The 26,563-nt window shown below is 46.1% G+C and overlaps 1 protein-coding gene across 1 annotated transcript in view; it reads right to left on the reverse strand.

Annotated features, from left to right (window-relative positions):
* Positions 1-26,563, reverse strand: part of LOC125431442 (dipeptidyl peptidase 1-like) — a 269,788-nt gene that overhangs the window by 9,302 nt on the left and 233,923 nt on the right. The gene's annotated exons all lie outside the window — the stretch shown is intronic.

Consider the following 26,563-nt stretch of genomic DNA (forward strand, 5'->3'; position numbering starts at 1 on the left):
CGCTGTCCTCCGACCCCTGTAGGTCGGAGGTCAGCGCGGGCGGGGCTTAGGGGGACAGCAGGGCGACGACAGCCACAAGGTAAGCGGGAGAGGGAAGGCGTAAGCGAGCGGCTCCGCGCGGTCATTTTCCACTTCATCACGCCGGCAGAATTCTTGCCGGCGTGGGGGCGCATAGAGGCCCATGCGGAAAGGGCTTCTGAATGATAAGCAGGAGGAATATCTGAGTTTAAGGCACAAAAGCGCATTTACTGCCTTGGTACATTTTATTGAGTGTTCAAACTGGAGATCAAATGAAAGTACAGTGATAAAGGTTAATGACTGAACACATTTTTTTTTTCCTCTTGGGAAGATCGGCATAATAAACACTATTGACTTTGCTAATAAAGAAGAAGAGGCAGCATCTAATGGTTTGGAAGCAAAGGGATTACCAGTCGGCTTGTATAATTTGCCTCTAAAATTTAGCCAGGGTCCTGTTTCTTTGCTATATATCCCATAAAGCAGAAACAGTTTTTATTCCCTCACATCCTCTGCTCATTAAAATAAATAGTCACTTAACGGTAGGTTGTATTCTAACATTCTGTTGGAGGGAGATGTTGCTGAACTTCAAGGAACCTGGTCCATTTGTCCTGTTTTTGATCTTCCTCCAAAGAGCCCAGAGTGGTATATGTGCTTTCCCATCCCCATTCTATCTTGACAATGCTATGTGAGGTTGGGTGACTGGCCCAAGGTCACCCAAGTGAGCATCACGTGCTTTGCATGCTGGAGGTCCTAGGTTCAGGTCCTCAGCATCTCCAGCTGAGAAATTTCAGAGCAGGGGGTGGGAGACATCCTCAGACCCTGAGAGAAACTGTCAATCAAGGCCATATCCACACATCATTCATATTGCCCTAATCGTGCCACAGCAAGCGTTTGTAACCCCCATGCTCAGAATGGGTTGACCCAAAAAGGGGTGGAGACTCAAAGCAGCAAGAGGCTGCAGAGCTCATGTAGTTTGGAGGAGACAAGGCTACCAGACTTGGACTTTGATTTGTATAAGCCCTTAACACCTTGTTAAGGTAACTGCAATGTTGCTGGGAACTACTGGGAAGGTAGTTGTTTATTTTTTGCTATGTTGTAAATGTTGGAGTTTATTGTTTCAGGGCTTCTTTTTGTGGTTGTAATGGGTGAGAGGTCTCCTGGAAACCTTCATCATGTTGAATCCTGTTCATCAAGCCCTTGGAGTCTTCAGGAGCCAACCTACTTGCAAAGAAGGATTGGACTTGGCAATATCAGTAGACTGTACATATAAGGACTTGAAAATGCAACCTGAACAGGGCCTTGAAGTGTGATGTTAAATGTTGATGTTATATGTTAAGAAAGTAAACCATATTGTTTTAAAAATGTGTTGTTGCAAACTCATTCCAAGTTCTGCCCCACAGAACCCACAAGCTGAGGTTACACGTTCACAATGGGATTTTCGTTGGTGGAAAAGACTAATGATTGCTATGTGCAACTGCAGCGAAGGCCTCTTCCGCACATGCACTTTCAATCCATTTTCACAATTGTTTGAAAGTGGGTTTTGCTGCAGCGGTTACTCAGAGTAGGCCACCTTGTAGAAGACAATGCAGAAACAACTGACAGACACACAGTCAATGGTGCAGAAGTTCTGTTTATTGCTCTACCTACCAAAGTGCTTCGCCAGACAACAGGTGTTTCTAGGCACACTCCTCTGTGTTCTCTGTGCCAACTATATACAATACAGGTCCCAATCAAGTGCATGGGTCTTATCAGTGATACACATGTTACTATTGTTGCACTCGGCACTGATTATGCACACAGCACCTGTCTAGGGGTGGACACATCTGTCATGCCGATTTTGCTCATCTACACATGTCTTTTTGACAGGTTCTGACATATTGAGCATGTGCGGAAGGGGCCTAAGTGTCCATCTACTGATCTAGATGGATCAATGGTCTAGCTTGACATGAGGCATCCCTTATATAGGTCTAACAAACCAGAGGGAGTGGAGAACTGGATGGAGGAGGTAACAACAGCAAGGATAAGCTTCATGCCAAAGGTAGTACTGTGAATAGCTTCCTCTGAAGATGCCAGCCACAGATGCAGGCGAAACTGCTACTGGAACACGGCCGTACAGTTCAGAAACCCCACAACACCCCAGATTTGGGTGTCATTTCATATATTTACTCACCATAATATTATCTGCTTAACATGGACATATCTGGCTCACCCTTATAATAGAATATCAATGTCCCCCCAAAGCATGGAGAGAATTCTACTGATACTCACAACTTGCATTTCCCATAAAACATAAACAAACAGCTCTTACCAAACAAGAACCTGGTGACATCTTATAGAGTAACGTGTTGTTATTCTCTTATAAATGTCATCTGATTCCTTAGTCCATGAAATATTATGCTGGAATAAAAGCCTGTTAGCTTTTAAGGTGGCATGATAAAGTTCCTTTTTGTTTTTACTGCAGCCTACTCTGATACTGATACTCCTTACTTCAGACACCGAAAACATTATTTTCAGTTTTTTCGGTCTTGCGAGCCTGCTAAGTAAAGCTCTTAAATTAAAAACAACAACAACAACAACAAACAAAAAAGGGCAAGACTTGCAATTTTTTTTTATTTTTGGGTTTCATAGTTCTCACCTCTGTGGAATACTAAGGAAGTTCGACAATGGCAAACACAAAATTGAAGGTCTGGAGCTTGTTTTTTTGTTTATTATGTCTTTCACAACAGAAAGTTTATGGGGAGTTTGAAAGCTGGCCAGGAGGTAATTTAAATCAAGGTTCAGTCTAGCATCATTTCATAGGTGGCTGCGGCTTGTCTCAGTCCTGTGGCTCCACATCTGTGACTGTATACTAAAAAGCATTGATGTGTGAAACACCAGTTGGTATGTTGTCTTTGTTCTGGTTGTGCATTATACAATATAACAGGCAATATGACTGTGTCATTTACTCTACGATGCGTATCAAAGACGAGATTTGGACGTCACGGTGAAGCGTACACCTTGGGTTTCTGATCCAGGGGAAATTACCTTTGGTAGGATAATGAGCTAATTTTTAGGTCTAATAAATTCATTGTTAGTCATTAAGTAATTCACCGCATCTGTCATCACCAGCAACAACCAACGTTATTTCATTTGGATTTTTTTCCCTACAGTGGATAGAGCTATCGGGCAACAAAAGGCATTTTACCACTGAGGCACTATGTGTGGCTAGAATTGTGCTGCACTTTGTTATAGGGATATTAAAAATCTAAGAGGTAAAAAAATTTTTTTGAACCCAATAGAATGCATTTTAGAGGTAGCAGACTCTGTCTTTGTTATGGCAAGCCAAGAAGGTAACCAGGGCCCTTTCCGCACGGGCCATAAACAGCGCCCTGGGGACGGCAAAAACGCCATCCCCAGGGAGTCGTTCGCACAGGGGGTGCAGCTGCTGCGCAGCCGCGCCGCCCTTGCTCCCCCCGAGCGGCGCAAAGGCGCCGTTTTCCCACCTTGCTTCCCCAGCGAGGTTTTTGGAAAACGGTGGCTTCCAGCCACTGCCGTGTGAACAGCAGCGGCTGGAAGGCGCCATCCCTCCCCCCTTTCCCCATCGACTCACCTTCTCTGTGGCCGTCCGGCGCGTCGCCGAAGCCTGGGGACATGCCCCCCCCTGCCCTGAGACTCTGGAGCAGTCGCGCAGGGCAGGGGGCGTGTCCCCTGGCCTCAGCGATGCGCTGGACAGCCGCAGAGAAGGTGAGTCGATCGGGTGACGGCGCAGCGCAGCGCCGTCGTCCCGGTAGTTTCTGAGACCGTTTGTGCGAACAGTCCTGGGGGGTTGGGTCGGCGTCATGTACGCCGACCCAACCCCCATCGTGGCCGTGCGGAAATGGCCCAGGATTGATTCTAAAATGCTCTCTTTCCTTACCTGGATTCCTTTTCTTCCTTTCCTTTTGTTTGAGCTCTGGAAAGGCAGATCTGCTAAACAGCAAGAATTTTCTATGAAGGTGATGGAATATATATTCATTCTCAAAGTGGCTCCTCTTGCAGATTCCCCCCCCCCCCCACTCCATGGTCAATCAGCTGAACTTATCACTACCAATAAATATGGTGAATATTTTCACAGCTTGTGGCAAGATGGTTAGCTTCCTCCATGAACTCCAGTTTGACCAAAGTAGGGTTCAGGAAGATGATGGTCAAATCCGCACTTGAAATTTGCATGCAGATCCAAACCTGTTTGTTGTGAAACCGTGTCTTCTTCATCAGAGTTTTTCCCTCCCCACCGCAGCGAGCACACAGCAGACACACCCGGTTGCAGAACTCTTAGCAATTCCCACTATCGGGCAAGCTCGCTTCACCGGTCTCCCCTGATTGGGTGGCATGCCTTGATGGGGTGGGACCTTTTCCCACTGCAGAAATGTACATTGTAGGGGCGTGATCAAAAAACCCAACATGTAAAGGTTTAATGTTTAACTGTGCAAACAGTTAATCGTTACCTGTGTAAACCATTAATGATTCAAAGTTACACGTTTGACTGTTTAACGTTTGCGTCCCCTTCTGCTGGCCAATCGCAAAAGCAAAAACAAAACTAAGGAAAGGCTGCGCATGCATCACAGCGCTGATTGGTTGCCCGAATTCCGTGTCACACTCCAGGGTGGGAAACGAGTCAGGGTTTCAACCCTCATCCCTCCCCTCGGATCAGCTCTGAACTGTGTTAATGGGGTCTGTGCCACTTGCAACCAGGTCCTGCCAGAACACGGATTAACGGGGAGAACGAGCACCAGAAATGGAATCTGCCACGCAAGCAATGGGGAGGTCGTCCCTCAAACCTGGTTAGTTCGTGTTCTGAAACCTGGCAAGGACGGTAGTGGGGATTCGACCGATGTCTCCATGTTCTCTGAATAGTTACCGCTACTTGAGGTGCCCACAGAGGAATTGTGAATTTGCTGATAATATAATTCAGCACAGACTCAGTGGGCTGGCGAATACTTGCCTGGCCTGTAAGGAGAATGCATTGCTTTGTGAACAGTGTCATTTTCCCTGCCATACAAGCGGACAGCTTTTTGTGTGCATTTTTTCTTTTTTAAATGTTGCAATTGTTATAGTGCTATAAACACTATTGGGCTATAGCATTTACTGTATTTTTAAGGCTTTCTAAAATTCTAGTAGTGGTAGACTAGAAGAGGAGTTTGGGTTTATACCCCACCTTTCTCTCCTGAAAGGAGACTCAAGGTGGTTTACAAGCTCCTTTCCCTTCTTGTCCCCGCAACAGACATCTTGTGAGGTAGGTGAGGCTGAGAGAGTTCAGAAGAACTGTGACTAACCCAAGGACACCCAGCAGGAATGCAGGAGTGCAGAAACACATCTGGTTCACCAGATAAGCCTTTGCTACTCAGATGGAGGAGTGGGGAATCAAACCCAGTTCTCCAGATTACAATTCACCTGAGTGGCAAAGGCTTATCTGGTGAACCAGATGTGTTTCTGCACTCCTGCATTCCTGCTGGGTGTCCTTGGGTTAGTTACATTTCTTCTGAACTCTCTCAGCCCCACCTACCTCACAAAGTACATTGAAAGTGAATTGAAAGTGCATTATTCTGCATGTGCGGATGGGGCCTAAGGCAGAGGTACACTGCTAGGAGTAATTCTCAGTTCTAACTGCAGAAACAATGTATCTTTGACTTAGTATTTCACTTGCAAATATTAGGCAAAATTGTGAAAGAGCATACCATTAGCCTGGCTTGTGGTTTTTTTTACCCTAAGGTTAATTCACTAATGCAAAGGGGGAGAATCGTTTCTAAAACAGGGAGAGGGGTGTGGAGAGAAAATGGCTGATGAGGAGGAGTTGCAGCAAATTTGGGGGGGAAAGGCAGCGGAAAGGGAAGTATAAAATTCAAAGCACATGCTGTTGGGGGAAATCTTGCACATCAATTGTAGGCAAACCTCACAGTGAGCTGCAAGTGTGCAAATGACCTCTCTTTGGTAAAACATCATCCCATCTACCACAATGTATAGTTGTGAGGCCATAATTTCAGCCATGGCCCACAAAAGCAAGGCAAAGAAAGTTGCATCTGATTGACATTTTCAAACACAGGAAGTGTGACGGCTGAATATGTTTGTGGCAAAATTCGCAGTGTTCCTAATTTCTGGGTGAAACTAAATATTAGGCTTGACATATGGCTAATGCTGAAAGTGGCATCCCCATGTCAGTTTTTCTCTACATTATGTATTTGTGGTGTGGTGTGATGTCATGACATGACATCATGAACTTCCCAATACCCATCATTAGCGAGTGGAAAGATACCCCATGTCATGTAATTACAGCAAGAGGTATGCCATTCCATTCTAATAGGAAAGGAGGGGACCACTTGACATGGAGACTGAGAAACTGCAAGGATAATACATGTCGTCCTTTGATCAAATAGGTTTTGCAGGTTCAAAAATACCTTAAAATCCTGCTTCACCAATTATGGGACAACAATATCAACAGGGAGATTCACTAAAACCCCTTACCGCCAAAGGCTATGCATATGCAACGGGAATTGTGTTGACTCTATAGACCATATTTTACTTTATTGTCCACTTTACACAGTACCCAGAGTCAAATACTTGTCACCCCTGCTACTCACAAAAGAGTATGCATCTGACTTGCAAAAGATTACCTTTCTGTTGGACAGCCCCAGTAGTGATGCAAACGATGTAGTCACCAAATTTTTTGATTTATTTATTTATTTATTTGTTCCACTTATATACCGCCCTCCCCCGAGCGCTTTAGGAGCAAATCCTGAACATCAGCCTTCTCTACCTGTACATTTATTTTAGTTCCCCTCTACTTGGTTAAGTGGATCTGTGTATTTAATGTTGTTATGCCAATAAAGGTTCTTTGTTGTTGTTTGTTGTTGATGGGACAACAAGGGAAATAACGGTGAAACGACAGGCAACAATAATTCTTCACTATCCACTCTCTTCAAAACTAGGTTAAGCTAATTTATTCCATGTATTCCCTTCATACCATAACAGTGTCAGAAAAGTTGTTTCTGATTTACAGCCGCCAAAAGTCTGAGAGCCAGTGGGCCCATAAAGTAATTGTAATTCCAAATATTTATGATGCTCAGGTTCTAGCGTGAGTAAGAAAACATTAACAAGCTTGGTCCGTTATGAGTAAAGAATCTACTGTCAGGTTAATTCAAATGTGCAACCCATTATCTTGGCACTCTAGTTCATTAAATTAAGATGGGGGATAAAAAAAACAAATCAACCAGTATAATGAAAATATATATTGCAGGATTTTACAAGAGCAATAATGGGAGTCGAACACACTCTTGGGTTTTAGAATGGTTTAAAGAAGAAGAAGAAGAAGAGTTTGGATTTATATCCCCCCTTTCTCTCCTGCAGGAGACTCAAAGGGGCTGACAATCTCCTTTCCCTTCCCCCCTCACAACAAACACCCTGTGAGGTAGGTGGGGCTGAGAGAGCTCCGAAAAGCTGTGACTAGCCCAAGGTCACCCAGCTGGCGTGTGTGGGAGTGCACAGGCTAATCTGAATTCCCCAGAGAAGCCTCCACAGCTCAGGCGGCAGAGCTGGGAATCGAACCCGGTTCCTCCAGATTAGATACATGAGCTCTTAACCTCCTTCGCCACTGCTGCGGAGACCAAAGGGCTGATGCTAATCCCTAGAGGTACCTTAGAATAATCCCTCTTCTTAGTCATCTCTATACAACAATAATGACATCATTTGGAAAGACTGACCTACTCAATAGTTTTATTTGATCAATATGGTATATATAACTAAGCAGGCCTATGGAGATATGCAAAACACACTAGCCAAGCATCGGCAGTCAAGCCTTTCAGGATTTCAAGGAGCATGTCAGCCCTAGCTACAGATGATGATGATGATGATGATGATGATGATGATGATGATGATGATGATGATGATGATGATGATGATGATAACCTATAGCCTGCCCTTTCCCAACTTCAGTCAGGCTCAGGGTAGGGTTAGGGCCTAGTGGCTGAGCCTTCAGGGAAGGCATTGTTTGCTGCTTTGCATACTTCTGCGGGGAGAGGGAAAGCACTTGTCAGGCAAACCCCCTTGATATCAAAGCCCTTGAAAATGGGCTCCCCGTTTTGGCGCTGCATGCTAGGCACCCCAAAGGGTTGGCAGGATGAGTAGAGGCATTACTGTCTTTTCTCTCTTTCTCACAATACTAGAACCAGGGGGCATTAATTGAAAATGCTGGGGGGAAGAATTAGGACTAATAAAAGAAAACACTTCTTCACGCAACGTGTGGTTGGTGTTTGGAATATGCTGCCACAGTAGGTGGTGATAGGTGGAACCTGCATAGCTTTAAAAGGGGCTTGGACAGATGTATGGAGGAGAAGTCAATCCATGGCTACCAATCTTGATCCTCCTTGATCTCAGATTGCAAATGCCTTAGCAGACCAGGTGCTCAGGAGCAGCAGCAGCAGCAGAAGGCCATTGCTTTTGTATCCTGCACGTGAGCTCCCGAAGGCACCTGGTGGGTCACTGCGAGTAGCAGAGTGCTGGACTAGATGCACTCTGGTCTGATCCAGCAGGCTAGTTCTTATGTTGTTAAAAGAGAGCCCTCCTCCCACCGTGGATTGGTCTGGCAACGATGTAGGAGCTCTGTTTTGAAATTTCTAATGACCTGAGCATTTCAGTGATCATTTACTAGATGAGTAAATGATCATTTACTGGATGAGAGTCCTTCATTGCCATAATACATTTGCTCGTCCATCTTCTCACTGTTTTCTCCCCCTGCAATTGAAGTCACCGGAGCAACGCTGACTTACCCCATCTGGGGTCCCGCCCTTCCATCTGCAACTGGTCACCCACTGCAGGGCCGAGACAATAAAACTCATAACGGCACTGTTTTGGCACTTGCTTTGCGCAGTTCTGTTTTCCAGGATAATAAAGCCTTTCAAGAATATCCCCCCGGTTCCAAAGACACACTTCAGTCTACAAGCAGATGCCGTGCTTTTTTTTTGCTTGGCCTGGCAAAGATCCACCCAATTTTGCAAAACTGTTATTTGCAGATATTGCCGTTCTGCTTGGACAGGGAACCTGGAGGAGAGATTTGCAGACCATATGACCGATGCAATATCAGTGGTGTTGATTCCTTCAGTTCTTTTTGCACTGCATTGTCAGAAATGTCAGCCTCCAGGTGAGACCTGAATTAAAGATCATCTAGAATTGCAGGTCATCTCCAGATTGCAGAAATGAGTTCCCTTGAAGAAAATGGAAGCTTTGCAGTGTGGACTCCATGGTACTGTATTCAAGTCCCTCCCCTCCCCAGGCTGCATCCTCAAATCTCCAGAAGTTTCACAATCCAGAGCTGGCAACTTTACCCCAACCCTCTGCTAATGGCAAGAGGGAGCCCCAGCAACCCTATTCAAAAGAAAGCAGCAGTGGCGTAGTGGTTAAGAGCAGGTGCACTCTAATCTGGAGAACCGGGTTTGATTCCCTACTCTGCCACTTGAGCTGTTGAGGCTTATCTGGGGAACCAGATTATCTTGAGCACTCTAACACAAACCAGCTGGGTGACCTTGGGCTAGTCACAGTTCTTTAAGAACATAAGAACATAAGAACAAGCCAGCTGGATCAGACCAGAGTCCATCTAGTCCAGCACTCTGCTACTCGCAGTGGCCCACCAGGTGCCTTTGGGAGCTCACATGCAAAGCAAGGGCCTTCTGCTGCTGCTGCTGCTCCCGAGCACCTGGTCTGCTAAAGGCATTTGCAATCTCAGATCAAAGGGGATCAAGATTGGTAGCCATAGATCGACTTCTCCATAAATCTGTCCAAGCCCTTTTTAAAGCTATCCAGGTTAGTGGCCATCACCACCTCCTGTGGCAGTATATTTCAAACACCAATCACATGTTGCATGAAGAAGTGTTTCCTTTTATTAGTCCTAATTCTCCTCCCCCAGCATTTTCAATGTGTGCCCCCTGGTTCTAGTATTGTGAGAGCTCTTTGGAGCTCTCTCAGCCACACCCACCCCACAGGGCAGAGTGGGGATTTGCCTAAGATCTTGCAAATCCTCCTAGTCTATCATTTGAACCACTACCTCAGGATTCCTACGATCCTACACAACCTTTATGTTTGTTTGATAAAATCTACCAAAAAAAGCTTATGCTGGGATAAGATCTTCAACTGTAGAATGCCTGAAAAAGTTTACTTTGCTTTAGGGAACCTGGAGTCTGCTACTGCCCCAAGAATACTATTTTGAAAAACTAGTAGCTGGATTTGCTGCAAAGAACCCCCAGTTTTCCAAGTCTGTTTATACATTTCCTTAATATCCTGCAGGGGAGTGCATCTCTACGCTTCAAGGGCTTAATTTAGCATCTAATTCCAGGTTCAGGGCCACTGTGTGCTTTTCAATGACTGTGTTGAGGCCAGCATGGAGCACAACCAATTAAGAATACAGGAGCTCTTAGAATGAATTATAACTAGATGTTCTCTGGCTGGCGGCCATGCCTCTCAACACTTTCTTTAAAACACAAGTGCACACAATGGAGAGCTGCACATCTCTGCCAGAAAATAATTCAGAGGAGCTTGAAAGAGCAGTATGGATTGTATTCCTGTGGTACTGGAAGCGAGTGCCAGTATCTTTTCCTTGAGAATGGTTGGTTAATTTATGGAACAATAGCAACTATGCATAGTGCAGGGTATAGTTCAGGGATGGTGAACCTTTTCGAGATCGAGTGCCCAAATTGCAACCCAAAACCCACTTATTTATCGCAAAGTGCCAACATGGCAATTTAACCTGAATACTTAGGTTTTAGTTTAAAATACACGGTTGGCTCCGAGGCATGCGTTACTCGGGAGTAAGGTTGGTGGTAGTTGGTGACTTTGCTTTGAAGCAACCATGCAACTCTTCCAACGGGTGAATCACAACCCTAGGAGGGTTTACTCAGAAGCAGGCCCCATTGCCAGCAACCGAGCTTACTCCCAGGTAAAGGATAGCGCTTTAGTTCTTCACATGAAAATCAGTGAGGTTTAACAGCGCTTAGCAGGGTTACCTACACTGCTTTCCCAAAACTAGGTCTTAAATTTAATGAGAATAATTGAGCCCAGCGGCCCAGGCCAGCCTAGGTGGTGGGGAGGTGGGGGCAACTCGGTTTGCGTGTGCCCACAGAGAGGGCTCTGAGTGCCACCTCTGGCACCCGTGCCATAGGTTCGCCACCACTAGTATAGTTCAAGTCTCAGGCTAAGGAGACCTGGGTTTAAACCCCCATTTGGCCATGAAGACCAGTAAGTGATCTGATGCAGTCTAGGGTTTGTAAGGTTGCTTCAGTTTCTTGATGAGCCCGAAGTTAACCTTGAGTCTACATTCCTTCTTCCAGGCGTTGTGCCCAGGTCAGTCTTTATCTCTGTCTCAACATTGCTGCATGCTTGCCATCTTTGGCTTCTGTTCTGTGTGAATCTCTATCTTGGTGGGAACGGTGGGATGGGGAAGCTGGGTTGTTTTGGAATGGGATTTTCGCGGGAAAGGTTTCACCCGTAAAAGCGGCGGCTGGGGGGGAGTTTGGTCAGATTTCGCATTGTCTGTAGAAGATCATGATTGCCTACCAATAAATGAACTGTTGCGGTTACTATTGGTCTGGACTGTACTGATTCCTTACAGGGTTGCTGACTCCAAGGCCCTTTCCGCACAGCAAATTATGACCGAGTTGCAGCTGGGATAAACGAACCCGGTGTAGCCTCGGGCCGTTCGCATGACTGACCTCCCTCGATGCGCAGCTACACAGGCAGGCACGCATGCTCCTCCAAAGCCTTGCTGGAGCCAGCAGGGCCTGCGTGGCTCCGCAGAGGGGAGCCAGGAGGAAGACCAAAAAAAGCGCAGCAATATAACGCGCCTCGCGGTCGTTTGCTCGAGGTGCATTAAAACAAAAGAATTGCAGAAATCAAGATTCTTGCAAAACCTGGTTTGGGGGAGGGAACCTGGGGCGGACTGTTGGAGCACAACCAATGGTGAAATGACTCTTTAACTTCATTGCTTGTTCCAATTATTGCCTACCCACTTGAGAACATTATTACTGACTGGCGACTAATGATCACTGTTTGGGATCTATAATATAACCAGTCTCTTAATTGAAGATACCAGGACAATAATTGAAAATTTCCGGCAACTTTGGCAAGATCTCCAGGGGATTCCTGGAGATTCCTGGAGATTCTAGGAGAACTGGACAAAGCATCTCGTGTTATTTATATGTTGCTGTAAGAGAGTTATTAATTGTATGAGAGCTTGTGGGTATGACTGTGGTGTGTGAATGCACGATATTTTCATATTTTGATGTAATATTTTCCACATTTCCACATCATTAAATTCATAGCATTAAATGCTATTGGGGCTTGCTAAGTGGGGTGTACATTTTCAATTATTCAGGCCTCAGCCAAAGGGACAGTGGAACATTTCCGTCTTACGGAACTGATTTAAAGTTTTCTAAATTTCTACCCTTCTTATCAAGCCTTTTCAGAAAAGATGGATCTGCCACCCAAATTTGAGAGATTCCAGAGTTTTAGGGTGGGGCAATTTTTACATAGACATAATTATACAAACCTCCCATGACTTTATTAAACTATCTAATTTGTTTTCTCCGAAGGCATAGGCCCTTTCCGCACTGCGGAAAGGGCGCCCCTGCACCGGCATGAATTCTGCCGGTGGAGGGGTGGGGGCCGTTCGCACGGGAGCGTGCGAGCGGCCCCCGCAGAGGCCGGCGTGGGAGAGGCGGCTCCGCATGGAGCCGCCTCTTCCCCGTCCCCCCCCACTCACCTCGTCGCCTTCGTCACACTGCTGGACTCCTAAGACCTGCCCACGCTGCCCTCCGACCTCCAGGGGTCGGAGGACAGCGAGGGAGGGGCTCAGCAGTCCAGTAGAGCGACGAAGGTGACAAGGTGAGTGGGAGAGGGACGGGGAAAACAGCGTGTTCCCGGTGGTGCCGTTTGCACTGTGCCGGTGGGAACGCGCTGTTTCCCCAAAAACCTCCCTCCAGGACGCCTGACGCCGCCCTGGGGGTGGTGGAGGGGAGCCAGGTCAGCGCTGCTGCGTTTTAGTAGTGCTGCCTGTGTGAACGGCTCCCTGGGGACGGCATTTTTGCCATCCCCAGGGCGCCGTATATGGCCCGTGCGGAAAGGGCCATAGCCTTAGACACTTCAGAACATTCTAAAGAATAATTGTGGCAAACATGGCTCCATTCGCTGTAGTATTTAATCTGGGCATAAAGCCATCGATTCATGTGTAATTATCCTCTGCGCTGAAAACTGTATGTTCAGCATGAACAGAGAATAAATGCAGGGCTTCAAATTTACACAAACCTCTAAAAACATCTCAGCGCCTACTGTTTCAAAAACAGTTTAAAGAATAAATCCGCAGCAGTTCCTTCATTGGAGAAAAAGCCATAAAATGGAGGAAGGTTTGCTCAGTGGAGTGGTAGGATACAAGCCAGCGAATTCTCCCAACCAAAACAGAGAGTGCTTACTTCATGTAACAAAAAAGTGTGGGATAAAAATACATTAGTTAAATAGGAATATGTCTCACTGAATAAGAACAGTAAGCACGTTGTGATGAGAACATGAGATAAATGCTTGGTTTTGATTGTGCAGTTCTAAAACCCCTTCCACACATGCAGAATAGTTTTGGTATTGACCTTCAAAGCCATTCGAGGCCTTGGCCCTGCTTATCTGAGGGACCATCTCTCCCTATACTGCCCTTCTAGGCCCCTCCGCTCATCAGAGGCAGACCTACTGGTGATCCCTGGCCCCAAGGCAATCCAGCTGGCCTCTACAAGGGCCAGGGCTTTTACGGCCCTGGCCCCTACCTGGTGGAACAGGCTTCCAGATGAGATCAGGGCCCTGCGGGACTTACAAAGTTTCCGCAAGGCCTGTAAAACGGACCTGTTCCGCCAGGCGTTTGGCCAGCTGGGATGAGGTCAACTCCGCCATAAGAACATCTGGCCTCCCATGGGTACATAAAGGGGAAGAGAGGGGCTGAAGCCATCTGTAGTTTTAGTATTCTATGTATTATTTTATTGTAAATTATGTATTATGATGTTTTAAATTGTTTCATTGTTGATGGACACCGCCCTGAGCCTTTGGGGAGGGCGGTATATAAATAAATAAATAAATAAATAAATAAATAAATAAATACACTTTCAGTCCACTTTCAATCCACTTTGCAGCTGTGTAGAATAGAAAAACCCACTTGCAAACAATTGTGAAAGTGGATTGAAAGTGCATCATTCTGCATGTGCGGAAGGGACCTAACCTTTGCCAAGGATTTTCTAGCTTTTGTTTGGTTTTTAAAAAAAAAAACATATTTCTATGTTATCTCTTTAGAATCCTGCTTGAAACCCCTTACAGCTATTTTTTTTTGTAAATAAACAGTCATGGGTTAAGGACGGAGGTATCTCAGACTGGTCTGCCGTTGCTAAGGGTCTCCAAATGTCATACAGAAAAAAAACGTATCTTTTTAAAATTTGCATGAGCATCAGCTCAATGTTTCTTGACTGAAATATTGTGCTGGAAGCATGCCGATATTTTGTCGGCCCCCACGGTAACGAGAGAAAAAGAACACAATTTGTTGATCTTAATAGAGATGCATATACAGAGCCTTAGGAAAGTTTTCTCTTGTGGGAAACTACCCTGGAGGGACGAGTGCTTGTGTATACAGATTGCTCATGGCAGAATGAATGTGGAGGACAGGTGCCAAGGGACAGATTGGCAATGCACCCATTGGGACAACTGTCACCTGCCATTTGTCAGAGTACCAGGCTTTTCCAATCAAGAATGAGACGCTTTTAATCGTCTGTGCTGAAGCAAGAAGTGCTGCATAAAAAGGAGAGAAATTTCAGATTCTGTTATATTAGAAGGAGACGAAGAAGAGGAGGAGGAGGAGGAGGAGTTTGGATTCATACCCTCCTTTCTCCCCTGTAGGAGACTCAGAGGAGCTTACAATCTCCTTTTCCTTCTCCCTCCCCCAGAGGCCATTATTTTTATTTATCTATCTATCTATCTATCTATCTATCTATCTATCTATCTATCTATCTATCTATCTATCTATCTATCTATCTATCTATCTATCTATCTATCTATCTATCTATCTATCTATCTATCTATCTATCTATCTATCTATCTATTTATTTATTTATTTACTATTTCAATTTCTATACTGCCTGATCCCCGAAGGGCTCCGGGCGGTGAACAACGTAATATAAACCATTGAACAGGAGCGAATCCAATACAACACAATACATAGGCTCCATCACTAAAACATCTTAAAATCTCTAAAACCAGCGGTTAATAATTAACATTTAAGCAAAGGTGTCCAGCCTCAATTTCAACACACACCCCAAAAAAGGGGGGATGGCAGGCCCCTCAATATGAGGGGCTCTGATGTACGAGTGCCAGGGCAAAGAGCAGGGAGGGGGCACCATATCAGCGGCTGGGCACTCCAAAGGCCCGGTGGAACAACACAGTCTTACAGGCCCTGCGGAACTCACCAAGGTCTCACAGGGCCTGGATAGTTGGAGGAAGGGTGTTCCACCAGGCCGGGGCCAGCGCTGTAAAAGTCCTGGCCCGTGTGGAGGCCAGCCGCATCATTGAGGGGCCGGGGACCACCAGCAAGTTGGCCTCTGCTGACCGCAGAGGCCGAATAGGGACATATGGGGCAATGCGGTCCCGAAGGTATGATGGTCCCAGGCCGCGTATTGCCTTAAAGGTCAGAATCCACACCTTGAAGATGATTCGGAATTCAACCGGGAGCCAATGCAGCTGGCGCAACACAGGTTGAATGTGCTCTCTAAAGGCGCCTCCTGTGAGCAAGTGCGCCGCTGCATTATGCCCCACTGAAGTCCCTCCCCTCCCCAAATCCCTCTCTCTTCAGACTCCACCCCCAAAATCTCCAGGTATTTTCCAACCTGGAGCTTCCAAACCTACACATGGATACAGGAAGAAATGCAGAAAGTTGATTTACTGAGCTCCTCTCTGCTTTGTTCCTCAAGATGGCTTCTTCTTCGTTCAAATATGCGGGCCCTGCGGGACCTTGGAGAATTCCGCCGGGCCTGTAAAGCGGTTTTGTTCCACCGGGCTTTTGGTGAGGCCGGCCATGGACTCCCACTCTGGGATGCCCCTATTTTGCCTGCCATTCCATCATCGGCACGCCCAATATAACATCTAATCTACACTGCTACCCCCGCCCGGCCTTGGGTTCGGGCACCACACATTTTTATAATTTTATTGTTATATATACTGTACTGATGCTGCTAGTTTTTATGAATTTTGTAAACTGTTTTAACCTGTTCTAATTTATTTTTTCTGTGTATTGTTGTTTTGGCCATTGTATGTAATACTGTGTTTGGCCTAGTGTACACCACCCAGAGCCCTTCGGGGGTGGGCGGTTTATAAATTGGCTAAACAAATAAACCAACCAACCAACCAACCAACCAACCAACCAACCAATCAATCAATAAAAGAGTCCACATATCTCTGGGCTTCTGCTCAACCATTCCACTGAGCCAAATTAAATGGCTCTTCTTCCAGCAGAAAAGCCACTCAGCTTCCCAGCTATGTGGAGTGATAGCATACAGACACTGGCTTTACTAGCATAGTGATATAACACTGAATAGCAGAATTCATAGTAGTACTCACTCACACCCCATCGGGCATCATAGCACACAGCACCGATTGAGTCAAAAGCATAAGGCTTTGAAGCCACGGGCCATTTACAAGACTAAAAATAAATTCTATATACATGGAAACTAAGCATGCACTACATGTAAACTGTAGCTGAGCTGTTAGCACTGGATTATTACCTCGCACTTCCAGTAGTTACGGCAAGCAGGCATGCACAGACGTCTTAGAAGAAGCCATCTATATCTGCAATATGGCCCAACCATCAGCTGTCTAGGGAACAGCAATTTGCTTGTGATCACATCTCAGGCTTTTGTTGATTTAATTAGCGTAGCTCCATTCTGCTCTCCAGAGAAGTTTCAGGTCATAAGACAAGGAGGGGGAATTCAAAACTGTGTTTAGAAACCTGAGACGTGGGAGAGATGGCAATTAACCAACACTTTAATTACTGAAACTGAAGAGTCCCAAGTTACATTTGACTGCAAATTGCTTTCTCCAATGTAGAAATTCATTCCACAGTACTAGGTAGGTAGGTGTGTGCAGTTACGGCGTATTATGGGGAAAGTATGTGCCTGGTATTTGCAGTTTTGAAATTCAGGGAGGAGATTAAGGACCAGAAATTATTATGGAACAGAATCGATAAGAATGAATTTAGTCAAGAATGGGTTAACCAATTTGATTTAAGCATATTTCAGCTTTTCCTCCTCCTCCACTGCTTTCCTGGCAATCCAGACAAAAATCCGCTTGCACATTTCCCCTTATACCTCTGCAACAAAAATGGCTGATTTTTTTTTAATGAAAAGAATTCATCGGGCATGTGCTTCTGAGAGGTTGCTGCCTCATATGCTCCCGATAGCTACAGGATTTCTCGGAGTTCAGATCTCCACTCTGCATAAAACGTGCTGGGTGAATATAAGCTCGTCCCTCTCTCTCAACCTGACCTACCTAACAGGACTGTTGTGGGGATAAAATGGGGAAGGCATCGTGCCACCCTGAGCTTTTTGAACACAGGATTAGTTTTTTTTTAAATGTCCTCGACGGAAGACATAATACAAAATTATAACTGTTAGGAATATGGGGGGAGTATACTGAAGCAGATAAGGAAGAAATGTAGAATTGTAGGGTTATGAAAATAGCCTCTTCCTTCGTTGCCAGGTATCCATTTGGAATACCCCATCCTGATGGTCACATTTCCATAGTAAACACAGCTCTCGTACTTACATACATGCTTCTCTGTGTGCAGTTTATTTGATGGACATTTCCTTTGAAAAATCAATTTTTTTAAAAAAAAAATCTCCCAATGGAACCATTTAAATTTGTTCTTCAACAAAAATTAGTTTTCACATACTGCTAATATATATTTAAAAATTCCCTTCATTTGTGACTGCCCTACAATGAAATGGAGTTTCCAGAATAACCTGGAACTTTCTGCTGCCTCCTCTTTCTATATCCGAAATGGCAAACCCTTTTGCAAAGATCAGATCTACAGTTTCTGTTAACCATCCACGGATTCATTATTTCTCTACTCTTTTCCTGATGGCAAACAAGGCACAGGATTTTAAATCTTCTGGGCACCATTACTCGAGACACATTTCTCCATTACCGACAAAACATTTGTTTTCCTCTGTAATCTCCTGAGGCAACTAGAGTATGTTTTAACAACAGAAGCGGGCAGGGAACCATTTCAGGCCACAGGTGGTGGAGAAATGTACATCTGAATGCACATAGGAGATGACACCCAGAGAAGTCAAGCATGCATTAATCAGATCTTTAAGGGCAGACTTAACATTTCCAAGAAAAACAAAACAGAGTTAAAATGGGGGGTAGTGTTTTACTTGGGGAGCTTCCAGAAAATAGGGTAAATTGATACCCCTGGGATACAGAGCAGAGGTCTTAGCCACAATACAAGCGGAGCATCTGCCTCAAATCCAGGACAAAGGACCCCGGGCTGCCCTGATGCTATGGTTGCCAGATCCCCCTTGGCCAATGGCAGGGAATGGGGGTAGATTTGCTAGATTTGGGGCCTTTCCCCACTTACCTTAAGCCCCACGCTACTTGAGGAGAGTAGCGTGGGGTCCCTCGGCACTCCCCACGAGAGGGGTGGCGACAGCGCAGCCGCCCCGACGCTGCTGCTGTCGCGCCCCCTCAGCGCGAGGCATCCCTGGAGCTCTTGCAAAGGGCGCCTTTTGTTGACCCCACGCAGAGTGCGGGGTTGTGGGGACGCCCGGGCACGCGCCAGGGATGCCGCGCGCTGGGCATTGCGCGCAGCGACGGCAGCCGAGAGAAAAGTGGGGAAAGGTCCCTAGTTTGGGAAACACCTGGAGATTTGGGGCCAGAGCCTGTGGGGGACAGGGATCTCAGTGGGGCACGAGGTCATAGATTCCACCTGCTGTTTACAACAAGCTCAAATGTTTAGGGCTTTGGGGGACAGGGTCCTTGAATCCAGATTGAGTTGCATATCTTCAGGAATCATAAACAGTGGTGGGATTCAGCCTATTTGCACCTATTCAATAGAACCAGAGGCTAATTTTTTTCCCAGTCCAGAGAACTAATTGTAATCCCACCACTGAGTCCTTTTGGAACCGGTTGTTAAATTATTTGAATCCCTACCACTGATTATAAATCTTTAAACTGTGATCCAAAAGTTGTCAATAACTATTTAAGTCAGTGATGGCGAACCTTTTTAAGACCGAGTGCCCAAATTGCAAGCCAAACCCCAGTTATTTATCGCAAAGTGCCGACATGGCAATTTAACCTGAATGCTGAGGTTGAAGTTTAGAAAAAACTGGTTGGCTCCCTCTTCCTCCGCCCCACCCGCTCGAGCAGGGGCCAGCCTGCTCTAGCCTCCAGCAAGTCCTGCATGCACCACTCTGTGCCTCTCTAGCATCTCTGCCTCCTCTGCACACCCCCCCCCCTTGGACAGAAGCCACCCGGAGCACAGGCACCAGGCCTGCCAGCCAAGTCCTCCCTGGTCACCACGGTGCGTGCACAGTCCTCCCTGGTCGCCACCGTGCGCGCACGGTCGTGCTCAGTGGCCCAGGCCAGCCTAGATGTGTGTGTGTGGGGGGTGATTTTCCGCCCCCCGCATGATGAACTCTGTGTTTGCGTGCCCACAGAGAGGACTCCGAGTGCCACCTCTGGCACCCGTGCCATAGGTTCGCCATCACTGATTTAGGTTGTCTGAAACTTCACTGGAAAGTAGGTTCTGAAGCCCGCGTTAAATGTGAGGGGGGGGGCAGTTACCTCTGAAGAAAAAAAGAGGCAATTCATGTCAGTATTTGCCCCAATGCGTTCATGAAGAACGGATGCCCCTGCATTTGAATTCTTTATTTTTCCTGTTTTGTTTTTTTAAAAACAGCACTTTGAATGTGAGTGCAGGTCACGCCCATTGATTTGAAGCACTTGAATTAATTTTGCATAAGAACGGTTTTTGATTCGTAATTATGGCTTTAATTTGTTTGTCATTAATTACTGGTATTTTAAAAAATGTGCGCCATGCTTTCATGTGCATCCTGTAGTGAAATTATCTTTTTTGGAAGGAGCTCCTGTCTGGCCTCTTATTACAAGTATTTGGAGATATATTGAAGTTGGCAGGGCATGCCTGGAGCCATACAAAGCCATAAATTCTTACTGAGTGAGAGAGGATCCAGGGCAAGGGAGTATTTGGCACTACAAAAGGGCATTTGGTTTGTTTGGTTTATGTAATTGCAGAATGGTTCTGAGTTCGAAACACACAGAATTTGCACACACAGACATCTTTGCTTGTTTTGTATATTAGGGTAGAACCAGGGGGCATCCATTGAAAATGCTGGCGGGAAGAATTAGGAATAATAAAAGGAAACACTTCTTCACGCAACGTGTGATTGGTGTTTGGAATATGCTGCCACAGGAGGTGATGATGGCCACTAACCTGGATAGCTTTAAAAAGGGCTTGGACAGATTTATGGAGGAGAAGTCGATCTATGGCTCCCAATCTTGATCCTCCTTGATCTGAGATCGCAAATGCCTTAACAGACCAGGTGCTCAGGAGCAGCAGCAGCAGCAGCAGAAGGCCATTGCTTTCACCTCCTGCATGTGAGCTCCCAAGGGCATCTGGTGGCCCACTGCGAGTAGCAGAGTGCTGGACTAGATGGACTCTGATCTGATCCACAGGCTCGTTCTTATGTTCTTATGTTCTTAGGGTATTCCCTTTCCCAGCCTAAAAGTCATTCAAAGATCGCAGTGATCTAGACCAGGGGTAGGGAACCTGCGGCTCTCCTGATGTTCAGGAACTACAATTCCCATCAGCCCCTACCAGCATGGCCAATTGGCCATGCTGACAGAGGCTGATGGGAATTGTAGTTCCTGAACATCTGGAGAGCCGCAGGTTCCCTACCCCTGATCTAGACCCTCTCTTGCACTGCCTGGAACATCTGCATGCAGACACACCAAGTCTCCAAATACTTTGCGGAGTCCATCCATCACCCAAGTCCTGACCAATGTCGGCTATGCTTCATTGGCTACACTTCTCACTGTTCAGCTGTACATATCAAAAAAGGGTGGCATATAAACTAAATTAACTAAACATTTGATGAAGAGGCAGGTATAGTTGGTCTCAGAAAAAGATGTTAGTAGTGTTGCGTATTCCTCTGCCACAGAACTCAACATGCTGGATCTTCTTTGTTGTAGAATGCTCTACCTGGGTCCTACTGCCAACCTAGCCCTGACTCCGCCTGTCTCCGCATCCCTTTGAAAGCTTGAAAGTAAAAATACTGTTTTGCATTCAAGTTAATTATACAACTTTATACAACAACATAATGGTTTTGTCAAAGGCAGCATATTAAAAATGAGGTTAAGAGCTAGTGTATCTAATCTGGAGGAACCGGGTTTGATTCCCAGCTCTGCCGCCTGAACTATGGAGGCTTATCTGGGGAATTCAGATTAGCCTGTACACTCCCACACATGCCAGCTGGGTGACCTTGGGCTAGTCACAGCTTTTCGGAGCTCTCAGCCCCACCCACCTCACAGGGTGTTTGTTGTGAGGGGGGAAGGGCAAGGAGATTGTAAGCCCCTTTGAGTCTCCTGCAGGAGAGAAAGGGGGGATATAAATCCAAACTCCTCCTCCTCCTCCTCCTCCTCCTCCTCTTCTTCTTCTTCTTCTTCTTCTTCTTCTTCTTCTTCTTCTTCTTCTTCTTCTTCTTCTTCTTCTTCTTCTTCTTCTTCTTCTTCTTCTACTACTACTACTACTACTACTACTATTAGTTCGGGACTATATTCTAATGCGGAAGCATACATTTTTCTCAACCGCTGCACCTCATCTTTCTCTGAGACAGAATATAGAGACTGATGAATTCCAGTTCTTCCAAACAGAACAATCATCCTGTACGAATACAATTAGTTTCCTTCAAAAAAAATAATAAGTATCACACGAGAGACTTGGACTCGGGTTCAAATGCAAGTGGAGTACCAGGTCAGACCTTCACTACCAATCACCAGCACTAGCCCTGTGGTCTAGGCACAGCTGTGGATATAAAGATGACCCGAGAGGCCATCGAAACCTTCCTCTATCCTCTTATCAGCAGCCCCACAGTAAAGCAAATGGTGATTTTTAAGCATCTATCGCATCCAAATTGTCAGTTGTTATTGACATTGGATCATGTTTGAGGTTATTTCCTCGCTGCTCGATCCAAGCGATGTCCGACACAAGCCAAAAGTTAGCAGCAAAGCTTCCGTTTCCCCAAAACAATTATTTGGGTCGTTTAAATCTGGGCAGCGCTCGGCTGCTGCAAATATTTTGTTGCCTGCGTTGGCAAAGGAAGTCACAGCTACTACAATTTTTAGCTTCCCTGATGAGCACTAACAGCCCACCTCCCCTAGAAAAAAACCCCCCCAACACAAAAATCATGTTATTTGTTTCCTGTTGGAGGGAAATGACCGGCTTTTTGAGTACTCTCATAAATGAGACATTTGGCACTGGAAAAATACCATTTATCAGCATTACTCGGTGATTCACAATCTGTCAGAATGTGGGTTTGAAGGTCAGTAAAGGACAAAGAAAGTTCTTCATTTCAAAAAGCATTCATTGTTGTTGCTGTTGTTTTTAATCTTGAGCCTGGTCTTTATATATGTGTTATCTTGCAGTGTGTAACGGGCTGCGGCAAATTTCGGAGCTACGTTGCTCTTTTGGGGTGTGTCCATGTGTGTGTGTGGAGATTGTACTCTTTGGGGCTTTCCCCACTTACCTTCTGCTGCGCGCTACTCCGGGAAAGTAGCGCGGGGTCCAGCGGCGCTCCCCACTTGCAAGGGCGGCAACCACGCAGCCGCCCCGACGCTGCCGCTCTTGCACCACCTCAGCGCGCGTCATTCCTGGCGCTGAAGAAACGGCACCTTTTGATGACCCCCCCCCCCCCCCGCAGAGTGAGGGGTCGTGGGGAACCCCGAGGGCGCGCCAGGAATGACACGCGCTGAGGGGGCGCGAGAGCGGCGCGCAGCAGAAGGTGAGTGGAGAAAGCCCCCCTGAGAGCCAGTGTAGGAGAACCAGGTTTGATTCCCCACTCTGGCTGTCAGGACTGTTCGACAGTGGAATTCACTGCCTCAGAGAGTGGTGGAGTCTCCTTCTTTGGAGGTTTTTAAACAGAGGCTGGATGATCATATGTCAAGAGTGCTTTGATTTTGTGTTCCTACATGACAGGGAGTTGGGCTTGATGGTCTTTGTGGTCTCTTCCCTCTCTAGGATTCTAAAAAACAACCCCTCATCCTTACTTTCTAAGCCCTTCTAAGCCCTTCATATACTTGTCTTCCTTCTCATTCCACTGTTATGTTATTTGGTATATGCAGTCAATATAGCAGCTTGACCTCATCAGATCTCAGAAGCTAAGCTGGGTTGACCATGGAAAGCATTTGGATGGGAGGACTCCGAAGAAGAAGAAGAAGAAGAAGAAGAAGAAGAAGAAGAAGAAGAAGAAGAAGAAGAAGAAGAAGAAGAAGAAGAAGAAGAAGAAGAAGAAGAGGAGGAGGAGGAGGAGGAGGAGGAGGAGGAGGAGGAGGAGTTTGTATTTATATCCCCCCTTTCTCTCCTGCAGGAGACTCAAAGGGGCTTACAATCTCCTTGCCCTTCCCCCCTCACAACAAATACCCTGTGAGGTGGGTGTGGCTGAGAGAGCTCCGAAAAGCTGTGACCAGCCCAAGGTCACCCAGCTGGCGTGTGTGGGAGTGTACAGGCTAATCTGAATTCCCCAGATAAGCCTCCACAGCTCAGGCGGTAGAGCTGGGAATCAAACCCGGTTTCTCCAGATTAGATACACGAGCTCTTAACCTCCTACACCACTGCTTTCGCCATGAAAACCCGACCACAGGTCACCATAAGTCTGAAGTGATTTGACGGCAAAAAAAGAAAAATGTTAACATAGCAGAATTTGTCCCATCATAGAAGCATGGTATTACATGCAGTAAATAAACTCTAATTGGGACTTGACTTTAAAATAAAATAAAATCTTTCCAATCCTAACTGAAAGAATACTATTCCATAGCAGCTAAATCTGGCTTCATGTACGTGGAAGTATGAGGGTATTGCTTCTACAGGAAAGATTTTCCCCATGCATAGCTACAAGATCAGTCGTAGAGAGCAAAGTGTGCAGAAGGAGAGAGGAGGGGTCGAAGAGAAACGCTCAGGTCCAGGAGAGACAATCCATTAAGGAGATAACAGATGGACACACTTAGAGAAATATAGCACCCCCAGTGTCCAGGCATGCTGAGTCTCAAGGGGAACAGCATTCCAAGGTAAGGTGCCACCACAGAAAAAGCCCTGTTTCTGGTCACCCCCTATTTCATCTCTGAAAATGGAGACACAGAGAGCAGGAAGGAAAATCTCAATTGTCATAATGGCCACTGTGGTCCTCATACTTGAAAACTAGCAATGCCTTTTTGGAATCCCACTGGCTCCCAGACTTGAACCCAGTTTTCCACATCAAGGCCCCAGAGCCCAGAAAACCCACAAAATCCAGCTACGATGATCTTTTGCAAAGGCATTAGAGACATGCTCACAGCAACTGAGAATTCTGAGAAAGCGCTTTCGACCCAGCGCGCCACTTTCAATTTGCAAACAAATTTATTGTGCGGTGTCATCAGCTTGCTTAGTCGAGAAGCACTCTTCTTTTAATTGGATCACCTGGGTTTCCTCCCATCAAAGAAATATTTCTCTCAGCATTGCAGGATAATGAGGAGAAGAGGGAGAGAAAGAACGCGCAAAGCATTGTACCTTGCGGTTTCAAAGAATCCTTCACAAAGGCCAAATACTGCTCACTGTCACAGTGAAGAAATACATCTTCTGCATCTCTCTCTCTCTCTCTCTCTCTCAGATGATTGTGTTTCTTGGGAGATTTTCCTCACAGAAAGAGAAAAGCACACAATTACATTGCCTTCAGAGGGTTATAGATGATGGCATTTTAAACGGCTGGGTTGCTCACCATTCCCCCCACTGAGTGCAAAATGCCCCAAAACAAACAAACAAAAATTAGATAATGAGCAAGCCTTTAATTAAGCTCCAGATGAATGGGCTGCCTTGAGTGATCAACATGGAAGGAGAACCTAAGGAGAAAAGAGTTTGCTATGAGAAGTATCCAGGGGCATAACGAGGCAGCCCTGGGCAAACTGTAGCCCTGGGCAAAACCTGAGTTGGATGCCCCCCCCCCCATGGGCGGCCACTCCACCACGACCAAATTTCTTTTTGCACCAGGACATTAGTGCCTGCAGGGGGTGCATTTTTAGACATATCAGCACCACAATTTCAGCATATCATCAGGAGACTGTCCTTATGCTACTCCCCAAGTTTGGTGAGGTTTGGTTGAAGGAGTCCAAAGTTATGGACTCCCAAAGGGGGTGCCCCCTCCCCCATTGTTTCCAATGGGAGCTAATAGGAGATGGGGGCTACAGTTTTAAGGGTCCATAACTTTGGCCCCCTGAACCAAACTGCACCAAACTTGGGGGGTGCCATCATCTCCAGATGATACCCTGAAATTTTGATGCCGATACATCCAAAAATGCAGCCCCTGCAGGAACATCCTAGAAATTTGCCCAAGAATCTTTGTTCTGCATTGAGTTTTCTGCATTGCTGTCAATGGGGGTTGCAGGCTGTGGGGGGCACATTTCTGAAGGCACAGTCTCAAAGCTTTCAGGGTCTCATCAGGAGACTGCCCCAATGATACCCCCCAAATTTGGTGCAATTTGGTTCAGGGGGGCCAAAGTTATGGACCCTCAAAACTGTAGCCCTCATCTCCTATTAGCTCCCATTGGAAACAATGGGGGATAGGGGCACCCCCTTTGGGAGTTCATAACTTTGGACTCCCTGAACCAAACCTCACCAAACTTGGAGGGTAGCATAAGGACAGTCTCCTGATGATACGCTGAAATTTTGGTGCCGCTAGCCTACAAACTGCGCCCCCCTGCAGGTCAAAAATGGAAAACCACTAAAATACCCAAAAACGAACCCTGCATTTTGATGCCCCCCACAAGGTGATGCCCTGGGCAGCTGCCCACCTTGCCCAATGGGCATTACACCAGTGGAAGTATCCATTCCTCCAATTAAAATAATAATTATTTAAAGTGATTGTAACCCCCATGCTCAGAATTGGTTGACCCAGAAAGGGGTGGAAACTCAAAGCTGCAGAGCTCATGTAGTTTGGAGGAGAGAAGGCTACCAGACTCGGACATTGATTTGTATAAGCCCTTAACACCTTGTTAAGGTAACTGCAATGTTGTTGGGAACTACTGGGAAGGTAGTTGTTTATTTTTGCTATGTTGTAAATGTTGGAGTTTATTGTTTCAGGGTTTCTTTTTATGGGTGAGAGTTCTCCTGGAAACCTTCATCATGTTGAAGCCTGTTCATCAAGCCCTTGGAGTCTTCAGGAGCCAACCCACTTGCAAAGAAGAATTGGACTTGGCAGTATCATTAGACTGT

The sequence above is a fragment of the Sphaerodactylus townsendi genome, linkage group LG04 (assembly GCF_021028975.2).
Source record: "Sphaerodactylus townsendi isolate TG3544 linkage group LG04, MPM_Stown_v2.3, whole genome shotgun sequence".
Lineage (NCBI taxonomy): Eukaryota > Metazoa > Chordata > Lepidosauria > Squamata > Sphaerodactylidae > Sphaerodactylus > Sphaerodactylus townsendi.